The 17608-nt window shown below is 41.7% G+C and overlaps 1 protein-coding gene across 10 annotated transcripts in view; it reads right to left on the bottom strand.

Moving 5' to 3' along the window:
- PANK1 (pantothenate kinase 1) overlaps positions 1 to 17608 on the bottom strand; it is a 119572-nt gene that overhangs the window by 63286 nt on the left and 38678 nt on the right. The window lies entirely within an intron of this gene.

A 17608-nucleotide genomic window follows, 5' to 3' on the forward strand; every position in this document is an offset into this window, starting at 1 on the left:
TTGTTTCGACGGAGGGGAACAAACCATGCTTACAGCCGTATTTATTGTGTGATTTATTTTGTGATATTCTCCATGATTTGCAATTAATCTACAGAGGAGTTAGAGTCTGGCAAGTGCTGGCTGGCTACTGGGTTGCTGGGCCCCTGGGTTTCAGTGCATTCAGCAGCATCTAGGGCTTGCATCTGGCAATTCCTTCCAGCAGAGCCTCACCTAGAATCAGAGCTTCAGAACCATGGGGGCCACTGGAGCACTCTGGTCCATCCACTCTTGCACACTTTTTTCACATCAGGAAACTGAGCTGCAGATAGATGGCTGAGATTAAGAGCAAAGGTGGAACTAAACCCTCAATCTCAACTCTCTTGGCTTCCCTAACCTTATGCTATTTAAAGGCAGACAAAAAAAAAAACCCCAGGTGATCTGGCCCCTCCCTACCTCTCCTGTCTCATCAGGGGCTCCCTGTGCTGCCTTCAATTCCTTAAACAACATTCTACTGTTTCCACTGCCTGCAGGTCTCTTCTCTAAGACCTCTTTTGTCTACTAGACTCCAACTTTAGATCTCCTGTTTAACTTCTCATATTTAGAGAATGTTCCCTCACCCTTAGGGCTACGTTAGGTTTCCCTGCCATATCCTCTTCCTACTCCTTGTACTCCCTTTATGACTCCTTATCAGTTTGTAACTATACAATGCATCTGTTCCCTCATTTGTAACTTAAGAGTAATAGGACACCACTGAGTTGTTAGACTGATGAAATGCGTAACACATGTGTAAAATTAAATAATTCAAACTTCAAGCTGTTGGAACTTTATTGTGAGACTTGAGAGAAATGTGGCTATGCAGCTACAACTTCTGCTTTTTTTTTTTTTTTTTTTTTTTTTTTGAGACAGGGTCTCACTCCTTCACCCAGGCTGGAGCATAGTGGCACAGTCTGTAACCTCCAACTCCTGGGCTCAAGTTATCCTCCCACCTTGGCCTCCCAAAGTATTGAATTATAGGAATGAGCCACCATGCCTGGCCTTGCCTTTTTTCCTTGTAAATAATTAGGAAGACCAAGCATGGCCAGAGATATGAATCCCTTGGATCATTGCCTCTCCTCACAGAGTAATAATCTTCCTTGGAATGCAGCAGTCTGTAACCAATCAAATCGCTGTGGCATATGCATTGGTTTTGTATGTTGAATGTAATTCTGCTGGAACTTCTCCATCTCTGCCGGTATAAGTGAAATCTTAACTTCTCCACTTTGGAGCACTGATCCCACTCATTTGGAGTTAGTGTTTCCAGGTGGCTATCCTCAAGCTTTGCACTCAAACTTCATAGTTAATCATATTCTCTAAATCTCATTATTTAAGGTTAACATATGTAAAGTGTCCAGTACATTGTAAGTGCTAGGAAAAGTTAGACGTTATTATTATTTGATTGCCCATCTCACCCCACTTCACTGTAAGCGTCTTTAAGGCAGATGACTTGTTCATCACTCTGTCCCTAGAAGGCACTTGGTAATAATTTGTGATTGGATAAATGACTTATATCAAGCTCGTCTAGCCCGTGGCCCACAGGCTGCATGCGGCTCAGGACGGCTTTCAATACGGCCCAACACAAATTCATAAACATGAGATTTATTTTTGCAACTTTTTTTTTAGTTAGCTCATTAGCTATCATTAGTGTTAGTGTATTTTGTGTGTGGCCCAAGACAGTTCTTCCTCTTCCAATGTGACCAATGGAAGCCAAAAGATTGGACAACCCTGACTTAGATGATATTTCACACAGAGTCCCCCTCACTTTCTACTGTAAATTTGCTAAAAATCACCAGTCACTCCTAAATATTCAAATATATCATTTTCAAATTCCCACGTAATTGAACTGAGTGGCTTAGGAGGCAACTTACATCAGAGATGCAAATAGAAGCTTTAGCATTGCAATATCTCCAAGGACATATTTTTTCAGCTTGATTCCCAGGCCTGCTGAGGAAGGCCTGAGCCAGGTGGCTCAGACCCAGGCAGGGCAAAAGTACTGGTACTGGGACAGAACGTCCTCCACCTGCTTCCTTTCTCCTACCCTTGTCAGGCTGGGTGCTTGGATCAGTTACACCCAGCGTATGGTAGGGAAGAAGCCAGGTGGCATCTCACAGGTTTATTCAGGGGTGTGTGTAGGAGGTGTAACTTTGGGGCGTGAGCTGTCATGTGCTCTAAGAGGGGCATGCAACAAATGTTTGGAAGACAGTGAGGGAGAAGGGAACCCACAAACCAGCGCACTCCCTTGGGTCTTATTCATTTATTTATTAATCATTTACTGTGTGTACTATGTTGTAGGCACTAAAACATGCTGGGAATACAAAGACAAGATAGATGGCTTCACTGCCCTCAAAAAGCTTACAATTCAGTAGAGAGAGAAAAGTCAGTGATTCTCCAGCATCAGTGTTATGTAAGAATAACCTAGGGAATTTTTCCTTTTTAACTTTGTATTAAAACTGACATACATACAGAAAAGTATGCATATCTTATAAAGCTCAAGGTATTTTGCAAAAAATGAACATGCAGTGTAACTTGCAACCCAGGATATTTTGTAAGCACAGATTCTGGGTCCAGTTCCATAGACTGATTCATCAATAGGTGATGACGATGATAACGATGATGATAATAAACATTTTTTAAATTAAAAAAATAACTTTTTCAAAACCAGGGGATTTGAGGCAGATGATCATCACGGTTTGGAGAAACAATGAAGGAAGCAAAGTATGCCGTCTATACTGCGGGAGGTAACTCCAGAAGACCCCAGAGAGTGAGCAATGACAGAGTCAGGGGTGGGGGATTGTGGGGGAGTGGTGCTGAGGTGGAAGCTAAAACAGGGTTCAGGGAGGAAATGACCCTTAAACTGAATTTTGAATAATATTGGCCTCTCTTCAGGTGAATAGGGAGAGAAGGTTTAAAAGAATCCACTCAGAACTGAAGGAGCCAAGACTCTGTGGGTGCATTTGAAACAACCTGGCATTTTTGGGAAACTGCCAGGAGTTCCACAGGCTGAAGAGCAGCTTGAGAAGGGAGAAGGTGAGTAGTAACGGCTGAAAAGTTTATGTAACCAACCAACAAGCTCATTTTATCTGCTGCCCAGATACAGCCGATTTATCAAGACAGGGGAATTGCAAAAGAGAAAGAGTTAATTCACGCAGAGCCAGCTGAACAGGAGACTGGGGTTTTATTACTCAAATCAGTCTCCCTGAAAATTCAGAGGCTGTGGTTTTTCAAGGATAGTTTGGCAGACCAGGGAATGGAGTGCTGCTGATTGGCTGGGGATGCAATCATAGGAGTGTGGAAAATGGTCCTGCTGCATGTGTGCTGAGTCTGCCTCTGGGAGGGGCCACAGGACAGGTTGGCAGGTCACGTGGAGCGACTGTTTGTCAAAAATGCAAAACCCTGAAAAGACATCTCAAAAGGCCAATCTTAGGTTTTACAATATGATGTTATCTGCCGGAGTATTTGTGAAAGTTGTAAATCTTGTGACTTCTGGAATAATGACTGGTAAACATTTATGTCTACACTTTTAGCAGAATTCAGGCTCCTCTTATCTGCCTAACCTATAAAGACGGTTTAGGGCGGGGCGCTGTGGCTCAAGCCTGTAATCCCAGCACTTTGGGAGGCCAAGACGGGCAGATCATGAGGGCAGGAGATCGAGAACATCCTGGCTAACACAGTGAAACCCGGTCTCTACTAAAAAATACAAAAAACTAGCCGGGCGAGGTGGCGGACGCCTGTAGTCCCAGCTACTCGGGAGGCTGAGGCAGGAGAATGGCGTAAACCCGGGAGGCGGAGCTTGCAGTGAGCTGAGATCTGGCCACTGCACTCCAGCCTAGGCGACAGAGCGAGACTCCGTCTCAAAAACCAAAAACCAAAAACCAAACAACAACAACAACAACAAAAAAAGACGGTTTAGTTTTGGGGAAGGGCTACTATCATTTAAACTATAAACTAAATGTATCCTAAAGTTAGCTTGGCCCAAGCCCAGGAATGATTAAAGGCAGTTTGGAGGGTAAAGGCAAGACGGTGGTTGGTTAGATCAGATCTCTTTCACTGTCATAATTTTCTCACTGTTATAATTCTTGCAAAGGTAGTTTCAATTGAATGGGACCCAAATCTCAAATAGCTTTCTATCCCATAGGAACGAGTTTGGACTTTTAACTGAGGGCTGTGGGAAACTATTGAAGAGTTTTAGGCAGTATAAAAACTACCAGATTTGCATTGTGGGAGTATCCTCAGCAGAAGCCTGGAAAGGAGATTGGGGAAGGAGATCCCTAGTCAGGGAGACCAAGTAGACTACTGAAAAAAAAACAGGTAAGAAGTGATAAGGGACTGAGTAAAGGACACAGCAGTTGGAATAAGAGCACTGGGTGGATTCAAGAATTATTTAAGGATAGAATCTATAGGACTTGATCAATGGGAGGGTGAGGGAGAGGTGTGGCTGGCTGATTTCTATGTTTCCAGGTTGTGCAGCTGGGGATGTGGTTTCAACATTCAAATCTAAGCAGATCCCCATTCCATCCTGAGCTGCATCACTCCCAGGCTGGGTTGGGTGCCTCTCTGGTGTAAGCCATATCACTCTGTGTATCTCAGTCTAATGCTACACTTAACATGTTTCATTGCAATTTTTTTTGGCAGGGGGATCCTCAAGGACCTGCAAACAATAAACCAAATCCTCCCACTCAAAATCCCCAAACAAAATGTGTTCATTTTGACTAGCTGTGTGTGTGTTTTAAATTAAAAGTTTGAATTAGAAAGCAAGTAGGATAAATTTATACACTTATATGTATAAATTTAAATACCTGGCCTCCAAAGCACTTCTGATAGGTCTCAGCTACCCAAACAAGAAGAAAGGAATCTTTGAATCCCCAGGACTCAACACAGTACTGGACACAAAATGGGAGCTGAAAAAGTGTGTGTGGAATCAATGAAGGATGCAATTTCCCTCCGTTGTAGAGGTGAAGAAGCTGAGGCTGCAGAGTAGAAGAGGAACAGACAGTGGGGATTGTCTTCAAAGTAGGTTCCTAGTTCCTGGCTCAGAGGTCCCAGTTTTTGTTGACCATGGACAGTAAAACTCCCTGGGAAAGTGGGCCCAGACTCAGGAGAGCAGTTTTGATTGGTCTAAGTTTGTGATTGACTTAGGAGCTGTCTGGCCAATGAAATATGAGGGAAAGCCTGGGGGATTCTGGGAAAGGTTTTGTAAACCAAAAAGTATTTGAGACAAGTCTCAATCAATTTTAGAGCATTATTTTGCCAAAGTTAAGGACCATTGCCCATGACACAGCCTCAGGAGGTCCTGAGAACATATACCCAAGGTGGTTGAGGTACAGCTTCATTTTATACATTTTAGGGAGTCAGAAGTTACAGGCAAAGACATAAATCAATACATGCAAGGTATACATGGGTTTAGCCCAGAGAATTGGAACATCTAGAAGCAGGAGCTTCCAGGTCATAAGTGGATTCAAAGATTTCCTGATGGGCAGTTTGTTGACAGCGTTAAGCTCTGCCTCAAGAGTTGATGTCAACTTAAGATAAGGGGGTGCTTTGTGGAAGCCAAGGGTCTTATCATGTACATGAAGCCTCCAGGCTTCAGAGAGAATAGATGTGAATGTCTCTTACTGAACCTTAAAAGTTGTCAGACTTTCTGGAAAAGACCTAATAAGGGAATCTTTACAGAATATAAATTTTTCCCCCACAAGTGACAGCTTGGCAGGGCCATTTCAATATAGGTAAAGAAATATAATTTGAGGTGAAATAACTTGATTTCCTTCAGGGCCCACTGGCTGTCATGTGATGTTACACCAGAATCAGATTGGAATCTGTTATCTTATTGCTACAAAGATTCTGTCTTGTCAGCCTTAAGATCCCTGTTTTAATGTCAGTGCTGGTCAGTTGTGTCTAAACTCAAAAGGAAGGGGAGGGTATAATGAGGCATGTTTCACCCCCTCTTTCCCATCATGACCTGAACTAGTTTTTCAGGTGTTTTTTTGAATCCCCTTGGCCAAGGGGGGTCTGTTCAGTCAGCTGAGGGCCTTAGAATTTTATTTTTGGTTTATAGTTTCCTCTTGATTAAAGAAGGAAGTCTGCAATGTGGGTTTGTAACTTAGTTTTTAGTAACTTTACATCAGACTCGTAATTTATTGTTACTTTCTGAAGACACACTGATAAAACCTCTGTACCACGATGTCATTGCATGTTTTCACTATAGAAATTCTAATTATTTGCTAAAGTGAAAATAAAGTCAAACATGCCCAAGTCTTTATCCACTTAACCACATAGCGATGGTGTGAGCATGGAAAAAGGGCACATGTCAAGACATAGTTTTAAAATAATTATTAGAATGTTGACTGCCAGAATAATATTGACCCAGGATGAACTTCTTTTTTTATTTTTTCATTTTTGCTTTTTTGTTATTGGTGTTTATAACTTCCTCAGAGATTCACCATGGGGTTTCCTCATACAAGAGACTACCTTCAGGTGTGGATTTTCATCACCGTACTTTCTGTAGATGCCCCAGGCAGTCAGAGCTTACCACAAACAAAAATACTTTGGTGAGTGGTGTTATAGTGAGATTCTGGTAACTCATTCATCAGAGCCTCTCGCTTAGGTACCAAGATAAGTACCAGAGTTACAATCCTGAGCAAAAGCAAAGTCCCCTGCCCTCATCTGTATTACAGAAAAGACAGGCCTTAAGCACACACTCACCAAAAAAGCAAAGACATTAGTGCATACTTCAAAATGCATAAAATATAAGACCCCCTAGTGCCATGAGAGTACATACCAGGCTGACCTGGCCTAGATACAAGCTTCATCAGAGAAGTGGTATTTAAACTGAGTTCTGAATATTGAATAGAAGTTAACTGAGGTTGGAGTAGATATAGAAGAGGTATTTACAGTGTATCTCACATCATAAATATGGTAGGTAATTCATAAAAACTTGTTGATTGAAAGAATGAATTGAACCTGTCTCCCCCAATAGGGCAAATCAAGTGTAAGAAAAATTATTTACTGGAACAAACCACTGGAGAAGGTTTAGGCCAGTTTGTCTAATCTTCCAATAATTTGTTATAGACCAGAGGCTCCCGATGTAATGAAAATTAACATGGGGCCATGCGGATTTCTCAGACAAAGCTTTCATCTGGGGATTTGTGCTTGAGTTCAAGGGAGACAGCAGAGGCACAAGGACCCTCTGGTGACTCTCTGAAAAAGAGCTGGTAGGGATTTTTTATGAGACAATGTGCTGGAATTGACAATAGGGGTAAGATATGCAGGCTGGGCTGGACAAAGCATGTGAGAGGTAGCGTATGTAGCATAGCTGGTTGCCATGGCTTTATTGAGTAATGGGCCAACTGGTTATCTGGCAGCAGCAAAAAGGGTTTAAATCAATTTTTCAGCATTCCTTCCAAGGTAGGACACTCTGCAACCTTGGTTTGATTTTGGATCCCCTAAAGCCAGTTTCTGAAATTCTGTAGGTAAAAGACATGGTTAAACATTATGAGAGCAAAGAAGAATGGCTATATTCTTTGTGTGACTAAAGCCTTGGAGTTAGCAGGTATAGCATCAGTGAGGTAGTGGTGTGGGTTTTGTGGTCAGTGGGAACGTATGAAAGAGTGCTCTACTGGGGCAAGCTGAAGTCAAGCCCAGGTCTTATGCTTTCTCAAATTGACCACATGAGAGTAATCTCTTTCTCTTTACTATTCTTTCTCTCTTCGTAATGGAGTACTTTCTTCAAACACATACCCAAGATACTCTTGTGGTCTATTTTTTTATTTTTCGTTTTATTTTGGTCAACAAAGAGGGGAAAATATAGCATCAGCAGCTGCCACTACCAGTAATAACTGTGGGTGCAGGAGTGAAACACACCCTACATGAATAAACCTCTAATGGAAAAAGGGCACATGTCAAGACACAGTTTTAAAAGAATTATTAGAATATTGACTACCAGAATAATATTGACCCAGGATGAACTAAGGCACTAATATTTTTTGAGCACCTACTAATTATGATATGGAGGGGGATGGTGCATGGCTGCCTAGAAATTTGATAGGCTATAATCAGAATGACCCCAAGTATTGGACATAATTTCAGGAATGGAGCTGAGTTTAGCAAAATTATAATAGTCATATTATCTAACATGTATTAAGTCCTCATGTGCCATATACTATACTCAGCACACTATAAATATCACAATAGCCATGTGAATTGGGTACTATTATTATCCTCATATTCCAGATTAGGGAACTGGAGCTTATAGAGGCTCATTAGTTTATGCAAGTTCACACAGTGGATGGCAGTGTCACTAACATTTGAACACAGCTCTGGATGGCTCCAGAACGTACTGTGGTATAAAACAAAATATTTTGGTCTTTGTCCCAATTCCTGTCAGAGATCCTAAAACACTCAAAATTTCCCAGAGTGTGGGGGAAAAAAAGGAGCGTTTTGTTATTCATAATGGTCTCTTTTTATCATACCTGACTTTATGCTAATAAGTTGACTTGTGGTGGGCCCCCTGTGATAGACTCAGGATAGGGCCAGACATCAGAAAAATCAAGTGATTAGATAATTAGAGGGTTGGAAATTTCAACCTCACCCACCAACCTCCAGGAAAGGGGTGGGGGCTAGAGATTAAGCTCTCTAAAACTATTGAATAATGCAATTTGATGAACTCCCAGGTTGCTGAACACATAAAGGTGCTGGGAGGGTAGTCGCCCATCCATGCCTTGCTCTATGTATGTATTAGTTCATTCTTGCATTGCTATAAGGAAACATTTGAGACTGGGTAATTTATAAAGAAAAGAGTTTTAATTGGTTCATGGTTCTGCAGGCTTCACAGGAAGCATGGTGCTGGCATCTGCTTGGCGTCTGACGAGGCCTGAGGAAGCTTTCAATCATGGCAGAAGGTGAAGGGGGCACGGGCATATCATATGGCAGCAGCAGGAGCAAGCAGGAAAGAGTGAGTTGGAGGGAGGTGCTACAAACTTTTAAATGACCAGATCTCACGAGAACTCACTGTCATGAAGACAGCACCAAACCATGAGGGATCTGCCTCCAGGATACAAACACCTCCCATCAGGCCCCATCTTCAGCACTGGGGATTACAATTCAAGATGAGATTTGGGCAGGGACAAATATCCTGACTGTATCAAGGTATCTCTTCATCAGGTTGTTCATCTGTATCCTTTATAATATCCTTTGTAATCAACTGGTAAATGTAAGTAAAGTGTTTCTCTAAGTTCTGTGAGCTCTCCTAGCAAATTGTTGAACCCGAGGTGAGGAGTCATGGGAACCTTAATATATAGCTGGTGATATGGTTTGGCTTTGTGTCCTCACCCAAATCTCATGTCAAACTGTAATCCCCAGTGTTGGTGGAGGGGCCTGGTGAGAGGTGGTTGGATCATGGGGTCAGTTTCTAATGGTTTAGGATCATCCCCCTAGTGCTGCTTGTTTAAAAGTGTGTAGCACCTCCCCTGCCACCTGCCAGCCATCTGAAGATATGCCTGCTTCCCCTTCACCTTTTGCCATGGTTGTAAATGTCCTGAGGCCTCCCTAGAAGCAGAAGCCTCAGAACCATGAGCTGATTAAGCCTCTTTTTAAAATAAATTACTCAGTCTCAGGTATTTCTTTATAGCAATGTGAGAATGAACCAATACAGAAAATTGGTACCAGAGAAGAGGGGAACTGGTATAAAAATATCTGAAAATGTGGAAGCACCTTTGGAACTGGGTAGTGGGCAGAGGTTGGAACAGTTTGGAGTGCTCAGAAGACAGGAAGATGAGGGAAGGTTTGGAACTTCCTAGAGACTTGTTAAGTTGTGACCAAAATGTTGATAGTGATATGGACAGTGAAGTCCAGGCTGAGATGGTCTCAGATGGACATGAGGAATTTATTGGGAACTTATTTGGAGCAAAGGTCATTTTGTTATGCATTAATAAAGAGGTTGGAGGCATCGTGCCCTGCCCTAGAGATCTGTGGAACTTTGAACTTGAGAGAGATGATTTAGGTTATCTGGTGGAAGAAATTTCTAAGCAGCAGTGTGTTTAACATGTGGCCTGGCTGCTTCTAACAGCATATGCTTATATTCATGCAAATTTTTGAAAATTTGCAGCCCCATGATGTGGTAGAAAAAAAAAAAACATTTTCTGGGGAGGAATTCAAGCCAGCTGCAGAAATTTGCATAAGTAAAGAGGAGCTGAATGTTAATAGCCAAGACAAAGGGGATAATGCCTCCATGGCATTTCAGAGACCTTCAAGGCAGCCCCTTCCATCACAGGCCTGGAGGCCTAGTAGGGAAGAGTGGTTTCATGGGCCAGGCGCAGGGTCCCAATGCTCTATGCAGCCTCAGTACATGTTGTCCTCCATCACAGCTCCTCCAGCTCCAGCCATGGCTAAAAGAGGCCAAGGCACAGCTCAGGCCGCTGCTCCAAAGGGTGCAAGCTGCAAGTCTTGGTGTCTTCTATGTGTTATTAAGCCTGCAGGTGCACAGAGGCAAGAATTGATGCCTGGAAACCTCTGCCTAGATTTCAGAGGATGTATGGAAATAGCTGGATGTCCAAGCAGAAGAAGTCTGGTGCAGAGGTGGAGCCCTCATGGAGAACCTCTACTAGGGCAGTGCAGAGGGGAGATGTGGGGTTGGAGTCCCCATATAGAGTGCCCACTGGGGCACTGCCCCTAGTGGAGCTGTGAGAAGAAGGCCACCATCCTCCAGGCCCCAGAATGGTAGATCCACCAACAGCTTGCACCATGCACCTGGAAAAGGCACAGGCACTCATTGCCAGTCCGTGAAAGCAGCCACAAGGGCTGTACCCTGTAAAGCCAAAGGGACAGAGCTACCTAAGGCCTTGGGAGCCCATCCCATGCATCAGTGTGTCCTGGATGTGAGATATGGAGTCAAAGGAGATTATTTTGGAGCTTTGAGATTTAATGACTACCCTGCAGGATTCTGGACTTGCATGGAGCCTGTAGTCCCCTTGTTTTGGCCAATTTCTCCCTTTTGGAGTGGGAGCATTTACCCAATGCCTGTACTGCCATTGTATCTTGGAAGTAACTAACTTGTTTTTGATTTTACAGGCTCATAGGCAGAAGGGACTTGCCTTATCTCAGATGAGACATTGGACTTGGATGTTTGAGATAATGCTGCAATGAGTTAAAATTTCGAGGGTCTATTGGGAAGGCATAATTGTGTTTTGAAATGTGAGAAGGACATGAGATTTGGGAGGGGCAGGAGTGGAATGATATGGTTTGGCTTTGTGTCCCCACCCAAATCTCATGTTGAATTGTAATGCTCAATGTTGGAGGAGAGACTTGGTGGGAGGTGATTGGATCTATGGGTTTAGCACCATCCCCCTGATGCTGCTTGTTTAAAAATATGTAGCACTCACCCTTTTTCCAGCCACGTAAAGATGTACCTGGTTCCCCTTCACCCTCTGCCTGATTGTAAGTTTCCTGAAGCTTTCCCAGAAAGCTTATACAGCCCACAGAACTGTGAGCCAACTAAACCTCTTTTCTTTATAAATTACCCAGTCTCAGTATGTCTTTATGGCAATGTAAGAACAGACTAATACAGCTGCTTATTCAGGAGCACAAGTCACAACTTAGGACTTGACTTGCAATGGCTATCTGAAGTGGCAGCAGTCCTGTGGGACTGAGTCTTCAATCTTTGGAATCTGGCATTATCTCCACGTAGAAATGTAGGACACTCAGTTGGTATCTACTGGAGAATTGCTTGGTATGTGGGGAAAACTCCCACACATCTGGTCACAAAAGTGTTCTGTGTGGTGAGTATGAGAGTAGAGAGAAAATCAGGGTTTTTTTCCTGTTTACACCTATACATTCCATAACTCAGCTGTAGTGCCTCCCAAAAGGCAGTGTATCTCCCTTTACCCGCAGACTTTACATCACGGTTGCAAATGCCTGGTATAATATTCCACTGCCTACATAGCATTACCTTTCATAAAAATTACTAGGTTCCTTTATTTCTCATTGATATTCTTCAAGCTATTATTTTTGTTTCTGAAAGAGCCTTTTTGCCCTTAAATTTTTTTTCTAACTATTAATATAATGATTTCTATTTGTATAGATAGTTCCCAACTTCCAATAATTCAACTTACAATTTTCAGCTTTACAACGCTGAAAAAGTGGTAGGCATTCAGTAGAAACCATATTTCAAGTACTCATTCAACCACTGCTTTTTACTTTTAGTAAAATGTTCTATAAATTACATGGCATATTCAACACTTTAGTACAAAATAGGCTTTGTGTTAGATGATTTTGCCCAACTATAGGCTCACATAAGTGTTCTGAGCACATATAAGGTAGACTAGGCTAAGCTATGATGTTCGGTAGGTTAGGTGGCAAATGCCTTTTTCACTTATGATATTTTCAACTTATGATGGGTTTGTTGGGGTATAACCCCACTCACTGCAAGTCAAGGAATATTTGTATGTGTGTGTGTGTGTATACACATATAGTCATGTTTCTGAAATCAAATTTCAAGTATTTTCAGGATTCTGGTGAATAGGATGTATGCACAGTTCTTAAAGAATGACAGCAGTGATAAGGAGAACCTTATATTAGGGTCCTAGCATGCTAGACATTCAGATTTTATTCAGATTTCTTATAGCTGTCTTGCTTCCCAGATGAAATCCCCTTTGAATAGTAAGGGGTCATCAGCTGCATATAATAATAAAAATCCACTTGTAAGGGAAAAAAACAAACTTCCTCCTTCTCCTCTCATACACAACACAACATAGAACAACCCTGTGGCTAATATATGTGGAGAGTTTTCCCCATACACTAAGCAGTTCTCCAGTGGACACAACTGGGTCTCCTACAATTCAGTTCTTACATCGGCTACCTGGAGATAACATCAGATCCAACAGGTTAGGGGCTAAGGCCCACAAGATTGCACCCTACTTCAAATGCCAATCACAAGTCCCAGGTTGTGACTTGTACTTCTGGCCAACCAGCTACGAATTCCTCAGGTCTGATTGCTAGGATGGCTTTCAGAACTCAGGAAAGCACTTTATTTATACTTACCAGTCATTTTACAGAGTATTATAAAGAATACAGATGAACAGCTAGATGAAGAGATACATTGGGCAAAGTATGTGGGAAGGAAAGCAAAGATCCCATGATCTCTTCAGGTTTACTACCGTCTAGACATCTCCACATGTTCAGCAGCCTGGAAGCTCACCAAACCCCCTAGTTCAGGGATTTGTATGGAGGCTTCATCACATAGACATGATCAATTAACCCAATCTCCATCTTTCCCCAAAGGATGGGGGGTGAGTTGGAAAGTTCAAAGCTTCTAATTATGGCTTAGTCTTTCTGGTGACCAGTCTCCATCCAGGAGTCCACCAAGACTCGCTCCATTAGAACAAAAGACACTCCTATCACCCGGGAAATTCCAAAGGATTAGGAGCTTTGTGTCAGGAACTGGGAGAAGAAACCAAATACACATTTCTTATTATATCACTATATCTCACCACTTTAACTCGTTTTAGCATAAAATGAATTAATATGGGAAACTGAGTGAGTAAAAATCACTGGAAAAGCTAAAGGTTCAGCCATTACTGGCTTGGCTCCCAGTAATGACTCTCTTGGGTGGTATTCTTTCCATGACAGAATCATTTTACTAAGGGAGTAGCTACTTCTGTTACAATCATAAAACAAGAAATCAGGGAGTCAATGCTCCTGTTGCTGGCTTCAGGACTGACCATCTCAGGTCGAATCTATACATGCAAAACACATGCCCCATATTCTGCCTCTCCAAGTCCATGATATTAAGGACAGGACACTGAGACCTCTGCTGCCACTGCACTGCCTTCCAGACAAAGCAGCAGAAGTGCAGCCTCCTCCTCAATCAGGCCTTCCGGATGTTGCCCAAGTGCATCTGCTTGGCAGAGCTACCCCATGTACAGGACCAAAGCTGTAAGGAAATCTGGGAAAAGACTTCAACTTTCTCACTTCTAGCATGCAATAGGGCATATTGAAAGTGGTTGAAATGGAGTTGAGTGAACCCATCTATTTACCTGCCACAAACCTCAATAAAGATTTTGATAATTAGGTAGCATGGTTTGCTGAGACTTTTCTGCATCCTGGGAACTTCTTCAGCCCAGGCAAACTGAGATAGTCAGTTAACCTATGCGGTAGTGAGGCTTGAATCCCCCTAAATTCCCCTAGAGAGACTGAAATTGAAAGCAAGACTAATCAAGTAATAACAACAGTGATGACTATGTTATGGTGTTATGAGTTCTATTTCTGAAGTCACTCAGACATAGCTTTGAATCCAGCTCCTTCTCTTAGTAGCTGTGTAATCTTAGTAACTATGACCTTGATTAAGTTGATTTATCTAATAGCCAGTTTCTTCTTCTCTCCAGCATTATCCAATAGTATTCAGTGATGGGGGAAATGCATTGTATCTACACTGTGCAATGTGATAGTCACTAGCCACACATAGCTTTCAAGTATTTGAAATATAACTAATGAGATTAATGAAATGGATTTTTAATTTTCTATTGTAATTAATTTACATTAAATTTAAATGTAAATAATGGATACTGTATTGGATGGTGGATACAATAGGAATAAAATGGTCTCTACCTCATTTGTTTTATTAATTCGACATATATTTATTAAGTAAATTTTATGAGCACCTGCAAATGTTGTGCTAGGGAAAACATCGTGAAGCTTACAACCCAGTGAGGGAGTCAGACCCTTAACAAATGAACAAATACAGTAACTACAGTTTATGATTACTAGTATAAAGGAAATAAACAGGATAGCATTCTGCAGAATAATAGGGGGTGCATTCTTTAGGTGGGGCATCAGGGGAAACCTCTTTGAGGAGATTATGAATGATCTAAACTCCATCCACTGCCATCTTCCAGCTCAGGGTGGCCATTTGACACAATTCAGGCCAGTGAGATAAGAGAAGAAACTGTCCAAGTGATGTTTCCGGAAAGTTTTGGGTTTTCTCATGAAGAAGGAACTCATAAATCAACTTGAGGACACTCCCAATGGCCAAAATTGGACTATTTGAATATCAGTAAGGCTAATAACTGCAATGCATTAACACACATCCAATATGTTTAAATCAATGAGTTCACTAAGATAATTTTTTAAAAGTCTGATTGGTTACCATTGGAGGATGCTAGTGAATCAATTCACTATTTTGAAAACTGGTGACTGGGCACCGTGGCTCATGCCTGTAATCCCAGCACTTTGAGAGGCTGAGTCGGGTGGATCACCTGAGGTGGGGAGTTCGAGACCAGCCTGACCAACATGGAGAAACACTGTCTCTACTAAAAATACAAAATTAGCCAGGCATGATGATACATGCCTGTAATCCCTGCTACTCGAGAGGCTGAGGCAGGAGAATCGCTTGAACCCAGGAGGTGGAGGTTGCAGTGAGCCGAGATCATGCCATTGCACTCTAGCCTGGGCAACAAGAGTGAAACTCTGTCTCAAAGAAAACTGGTAAACTAAGGAAAAGTATCAAGCATTAGTCGTTCCTTTATTGTTTGTACCTGTTGGGTAACTTAAAAATAGAATGGGAAAGTTTCTCTTTATAAAAGTATTCCAACTAACAAATGAAGAAGGAATGATAGACTTAAAACATTATCATTTTATAACATAAGGAATTAATGGATTTAGACATTAATCATCAAAAGCTGTTAATGTCACAAAAAGAGAGACAACCACTCATTAGGCACCTCTGGATAGCAGAACATAATACCTCCTACGAAGTAGTCTTGCCAAGAAGAAAAAAGGAACAATAAAACATCTGAATCTAATCAAACATGTATATTCAACTATTAACTTACAACACATACAGAGGACACCATAGGGATGCAATCAGAAAAATCCAGATTGTGGGAAACTCTATAGGACAAATGACCTAGTTTCTTCAAAAAATAAGGGGAAAAGAAAAGAGATGGAGGGGGATCCTATGGATTAAAAGGGACTTCAAGGACATGTCCACTGCATGGACTGCAAATAAGTCCAAATACTTATTTGCAAGTATTTGGATACTTTAAACTGTAAAAAAAAATGTTGCTTTTATTGAATTAGACATTTGAATTATTGTGGAATAATTGGAAATCTGATGATATTAAGGAATTGGTTTTCTCTTTCTTTTCTTCCTTTCTTTCTTCCTTCCTTTCTTTCTTTCTTTCCTTTCTTTCTTCCTTTCTTCCTTTCTTTCCTTCCTTCCTTCCTTTCTTTCTTTCTTTCTTTCTTTCTTTCTTTCTTTCTTTCTTTCTTTCTTTCTTTCTTTCTTTCTTTCTTTCTTTCTTTCTTTCTTTCTTTCTTTCTTTCTTTCTTTCTTTCTTTCTTTCTTTCTTTCTTTCTTTCTTTCTTTCTTTCTTTCTTTCTTTCTTTCTTTCTTTCTTTCTTTCTTTCTTTCTTTCTTTCTTTCTTTCTTTCTTTCTTTCTTTCTTTCTTTCTTTCTCCTTCTTTCTCTCTCTCTCTCTTTCTTTTTTTTTAGACAGAGTCTCGCTCTGTCACCTAGGCTGGAGTGCAATGGCACTTATCCTGGCTCACTATCCACCTCCTGGGTTGAAGTGATTCTCCTGCCTCAGCCTCCCGAGTAGCTGGGACTACGGGTATGTACCATCATGTCCAGGTAATTTTTGTATTTTTAGTAAAGACGGGGGTTTCACCATGTTGGCCAGGCTGGTCTCGAACTCCTGACCTCAGGTGATCCACCCACCTTGGCCTCCCACCTGGGATTACAGGCGTGAGCCACTGCGCCTGGCCAGGAATTGCTATTTTTTGTGTGACAATAGTATGCTGAAAAAGGGAAAGCTTTATCTTTTAGAATACATAGTGAAATACTTTGGAAAACAATGATAGAATGTCTAGATTTTCCTTCATAATAATGAGGAGAGAGAGAGAGTCAAGTGGGGGTGGATAATAGATAAAGCAAGATTGGCCACAAGTTGATAATTATTGTAGTGTGTGGTATATCCATGGGGGGCTTTCTATACTATTCTATGGTTTTTATATTTGCAATCCTGCATAATACAAAGTTAAATCAAAACTGGGTTTTACCCCTTTGCTTTCCCCCTTCTGCTTTAACAGTGCAGCAGCTGTCTTGTGATCATGAGGCAGCAAGTATGAAGTCAGACCTATGAGGCTATATGATTTGACTGTATCCCCTACAAGTTTATGTGTTAAAAGCTTAATCCCCAATGCAACAGTGTTGGGAGTTGGGGCCTACTGCTCTCACGGATGGATTAATATTATCATAGGAGTAGCTTAGTTATGAGAGAGGGGTAGTCATAAAAGGGAGTCTACCCCTCGTGCTCTCTCTGTCTCATGTGCTCATTTGCCCTTCCGCCATGTTATGACACAGCACAAAGGCCCTCACCAGATGCTGGTGTATGCTCTTGTACTTCCCAGCCTCCAAAACTGGGAGAAATAAATTTCTTTACTTTATAAATTACCCAGTCTGTGGTAGTCTGTTATACCAGCAGAAAACAGACTACGACATGAGGTCAATACATGAAGCATGATAAAACTGAAAGGTAGGAAGAAGCTAAGTCCCTATGGTCTCATGGAGCTGCTGTGCCGGCCCTAGGATGCTTACTTCTGGAAA

This window comes from Macaca fascicularis, chromosome 9, assembly GCF_037993035.2.
Source record: "Macaca fascicularis isolate 582-1 chromosome 9, T2T-MFA8v1.1".
Classification (NCBI taxonomy): domain Eukaryota; kingdom Metazoa; phylum Chordata; class Mammalia; order Primates; family Cercopithecidae; genus Macaca; species Macaca fascicularis.